The following is a 4,758-nucleotide window of genomic DNA, read 5'->3' on the forward strand; positions in this document are numbered from 1 at the left end:
CAAACCCGAGAGGAAGGGCACGGCCAAAGGTGGGGCTGTCCTGAACTAGTCGAGAGCAGGAACATTCCTGCTAGAGTTTACCACGACGCTCTCGGGGGCGGGCGAGGCCGGAGTGCGGCCCGTCCTCGGAGCAGAGCAGGGCGTGTGCGGAGCGCGCGGGGAGGAGGGGCGTGGGGGGCAGGAAGAGGGGGAGGAGACCGCGCCGAGCCAGGCTCCTCCCCCTGGGCCCCCGCAGCGCACTAAGTCTCGCCGCCTGCCGCGCTCTGCTCGCCGCTCCGCGTCCCAGCTCTCCCAGCGTCCGCGCCGCTCCTCACGGCCCAGGTGAGCTCCGCCCGGCTCCGCGCGCTGCCCCTCCGGGTAGTCCCCAGCCCCGAATCTGGCACCTGGGGGAACCCCCTCCCGGCTGCGCGGGGTGTCTTGGGCACCGCGGGGCCTGGACGGGAAGCGGCGGGAGGGGAATCCGCTGCACCGCGCGCCGGGCCACACCCAGGCGAGGCGAGCAGCGCCCCTCCCCGGCCGGGAGCGGCCGCCCCCAGACCCTCGCGGACTGGAGGAGGGGGCACTTGTCCTTTACTACGGAACCCTGGTCCTGGGGTTTTCCTTTGGCGACCTCTGCTGCCGTTCTTCACTCCCACCGTTCCCACTTTGCGACTAGTCGCCTGAGTCATCCGAGCCCCTGCTTCTCGCGCCTGTCCTGCGGGCATGTTCCCTCGTGGGTTCCGGCGGCAAGCTGACCCCTGTCCAGATGTGGACGGCCAGAGAGGGCTCGGGGAGGCCGGAGAAGGGCTGGGCGGGTCGGCAGCTGGGGACTGCCCTTCCTAAAGGGTGTTCCTCAGCCCCTTGCCCGGACAGATGCCTCAAGTTGGGCTTCCTGTTGTCTGCCAGACAGGAAGGGTCTTCCTGCTGAGGGAGGGAGGTCTATTTTTTTTTCTTTATAAAGCAGTTTTGCCCGGGGGCGGGCGGGGGGTCCTGGGGGGAAGGTTGTAGAGGAGGGACTGTGTGAAGTGATTTCTCAACTGAAAGGATGCCCTTCTTGCATCTTAATTAAATAAGTGGAACCAGAGAGAGATGGGAGAAGAGCAGACTTGAAGGATTTTCCAATCCAGACTAATTCTGGCGCTGTGCGGTGAGACAGAGACGGATGTGCTGTGGGGAACTTGCCTCACAACCTGAGCGTGGCCAAAGGGAAGGCGCTTCCTCCAGCTCTGGATTCCGCACTCTCTAGCCTGGTCAGCTCTGCCTAAGTGAAACCAGGAACTCTGCCGTGGTGGGGGTGGGGGATGCAGAGTTGCCACAGGCCAGCCGAGTGGAACCCTAAGCCAGACTCTGGGATGCATTAAGCCCACCGCCCCTTCGGCCCCCACCCAGGCCCAGGGGAGCTGGAAGCATCTGCAGGGCGTGGCCAGCACGAAGGGTTCCAAGATTCTCCCAGTGGTCCGAGGCCTGTGACTCAGCTGTGAGACCATGTGGGTGTAGCTGGTTGCAGATACTTTCTGTGGATGGTTTGGACAGAACACTCCCTGAAGGAAAAGGGGAACTGTGCCATCTTAGAGGGCATTTTCCAAGAGGAAGTGAGTCACCCCAGGTCGGGTTGCCAGTCTGAAGACCGAACTGCAGGTGATGGCAGTAATTAGATGCACAGGGCCGTGGCCAGCACCGCTCCTTATCGGCCTGTGTGCGCCTGGCAGCCTGTCTCAGCCTTACTTGGGAGGTAGCTTTTCCGTTAAGAGGTTTGCAGTTGTTGCGGATTGTTTTTTCCTCGGAAGCTTGAATTTCAGCCTCCAGGAGTAGATTTTTGTGTTCTGCGTTTCAGGTGAGGCCGGGCTCATGGAAACACCTAGTCAGTGATTTTTGCCTCTGACATTTTTCAGCAAATTGCAGTAGATATGCCAGGGGTTGAGGCAGGAATAAATTCATGTAACTCCTTTGAACTTTTATCATCAGCCCTGCCCCCACAGATTGCTCTCCAGTTCCTATTTAATCATCCCTTCTAAATGGTGTATACATTCCTTCACAGCCAGAGAGTAGTTTCTTCAGGGTGGTCCTTGATCCACCATTTGGAGTTTCTTACTTAAGTTCTTCACTTTTTCTTGGTCCACTGGCTGTAAAGCAATTGTTCGGTCTCACCCCGGGTTCTAGGTGATGGTCTTCTCTGGCTTTTCCTGGATACCACATCAGATGGGCCCTTTCCCCCAGTGTCTGGCCTCTGGCCAGCCTCTTGAACAGCCACTCCAGTGAGGTTGGGCCTTGGGCTGGGTGGAGCTAAGACGGGGTGCCTCCCTGCCTTCCACTGACAGTTGAAAAAATGTGACTTTTTTAGAGCACTGCCCACTTGGTATGCCCTTGGACACAGTCCAGTCTTTCCAAAGTGTAAAGCTGAGGGGAAACAATGGAATTCTTTTAGAGTTATAATGTACAAATTAGCACTCAAAGTGCTAGGAAAGCTGGACTAAAATTTTAGATCTCTCTTAAGTGTCTCATTTTTCCAGAGACTCAACAATTTAGGAATCTCACATCAAAAGCAAAAAGAAATAATTTACTTTTTTAAAAACAATTTTCAGCACTTCCTTTCCCTTCGCTAAATAACTACCACCACCCCACCAAAGGATTTAATAGCAATTGTCACAATTGCTGTCGTTGGCTGATTTGTGCTGATGCCTGACAGTTCTTCAAGAAACAATGAACGTACTTGATTGAGTGAGAGGAGGTTTATGAGTTCTTTCTTCCTATTGAATTGCAGCTGGAATTCTCCTTTGATGACCGCTTCTTTCTCATGGGCAAGTTTTATGTGGTGAGAAGTAGGAGAGACAGCCTGGATCCAGATCCATTGCTTCAACTCATTTTTTTTCCCTGAATTCTCTTTAGGATCAAACTCAAGAATGTCTTCTGGGTTCAATTTTCCAGAAAAAAAAAATTTTTCCCCAAATTTCCAAAGTGAAACGAAAGAAAGCTCAAACCTATTTTAAATAACAGATGCTTGTTCTTCCTGACACCCTGCCAATTATTTTCTGGGTGGGCTGTAAGAAAACTAGGGTATGGTCAAGATACAGAAGAGTAAAGTACATCAGATCGCTTGCTCCTTAGAAGTGTCCTCTTTGAAATCGTGGCCTGGATCTGGGCACTGGTCCAGAGCAAACATTTGGGATTGCTCAGGAGCAGATGCTTTTCTAAGGAGGACTCCTGCTTCCCTGCTACTCCCAGGATGACCAAAATTACATTAGGACTGTCAGTTTCATTCTTCCTGATTCATTGAGCAGGCTCTACGAGGGCTGGGCACTAGCCACTGGGACTCTGCTCAAGGAGCCCACCATCTAGTGAGGAAAGAAACAGAAACAAATAACCAGAATTCAGAACAGACTTTTAAATAGTATTCTGTTAGCTGGTGAACTCCTCAAAGGCAAGTATGTATGTGCGTGCCCACGTGTGTGTGTATTCCTTGTGCCTACCACTATGTCCAGGAAATGCAAAGTAGGTGCTCAATATAGGAGAACCAAAAATGGAAAATTGAATTCCTCCCACAATAACTAAATTTGTGGAGTCCAGAATGGTTTTCTGTAGAGAAAACTACACAAAGAAAGACTTCTGAGCCTCCATTCTTAAGACCTGTTGCTCAGGCAGACATATAGAGAGCATACATAGAAAGGCATCAGAATAAAATGATTTAATAAAAGGTGAGTAAGCCTCTTACATCCTGGGAAGCTCAGCAGTGAGACAGCAGCACTAAAGAAAGAAACATGAAGTAGAAGGTAGGATAAATGAAAACATGAGAAAACAGCAAGAGTGAGAGGAGAGAAGTCATGTCAGTCTGACCAGACCTGTTTAGCAGGACACATATTTTTTCCTTTGGGTATGGAATGTGCTGTCCTCTGTACTTTACTGTTCCATTCACAGGCAAACCCTTTTGGGGCCCCTTTCCTGGCCCTTCCCAGCCCTCTCCTCCTCCCTAGTTCTGAGGTATGAGGTTTTCAGCCTAGCCCTGGGTAGTCACAACTTGCACCTCAGCTACTGCCAAAGGGATTGTTTGATTCATTGATTTACTTAACAGTTATTTAGTGCTCCATGGATAAAAGCAGAATAATTCATGGCTCTTGACCAAGAGAAGCTTAAATTTAAATCTGAGACAGACAGGTAAACAATTAAATGTGATGGAGGGTTTCAGTGCAGGACTAGGTCGTTGGGGGCACAGAGAGGGCACTGCTTCCCCTCAGCTACAGCCCCAGGTTCTCCTGCCAAAGTGTGTCCCACCAGGAAGCAGGAGGCCCACCTCTGCCCAGGAGTGGAGCTTGTAGGGCGGCTGGGTGGGAGTGGAAATGCCAGATTTAAGTCCCTGAAGAACTTATGCTTTAGCAAGCAACGGTCAGTGCTGCAGTCGGCCCTGCCCAACCCCACCCAAGAAGGGAGGGCAATGCAGGGCTCACTCAGTGGGGCAACCGCTACAGTTGCACAAGAGCTACAAGACTCATCCTCTGGCCAAGAGAACAGAGTTGTAATCACAGTATTTCCCCCCCGTTCCCTTCCTCTTATTTTAAAACCAGCTCCTTCAAAACAGAATCCCTTGCTTGTAGCCCTGGTCAGTGCCCTTTGGGACACTGGTTACTGATGAGACCAAGGGCATTTCCTCTGGTTTTCAGTGCTGTTTTCACCTTCTGGCTAGCCCCTGCTCTGCATTCTTACTGCAAAAGGTCTACTGGACAAATAAAAAGTCAGCTGGCTGCTGTATTCAAAATCCATTTGCTGAATAAAATAGCTGGGGGAGGT

General features: G+C 51.6%; 1 protein-coding gene across 1 annotated transcript in view; it reads left to right on the forward strand.

The window, feature by feature from the left end:
• Positions 1 to 238: 238 nt before the first annotated feature.
• The window catches only part of S100A10 (S100 calcium binding protein A10), a 10,116-nt gene continuing 5,596 nt past the window's right edge, over positions 239 to 4,758 (forward strand). The window contains exon 1 of the mRNA XM_012658873.1: positions 239 to 321. The gene's annotated coding sequence lies outside the window, so the exon portion shown is untranslated. The remainder of the gene's footprint in view (positions 322 to 4,758) is intronic.

Source organism: Propithecus coquereli, unplaced genomic scaffold (genome assembly GCF_000956105.1).
Source record: "Propithecus coquereli isolate 6110/MARCELLA unplaced genomic scaffold, Pcoq_1.0 Scaffold59, whole genome shotgun sequence".
Lineage (NCBI taxonomy): Eukaryota > Metazoa > Chordata > Mammalia > Primates > Indriidae > Propithecus > Propithecus coquereli.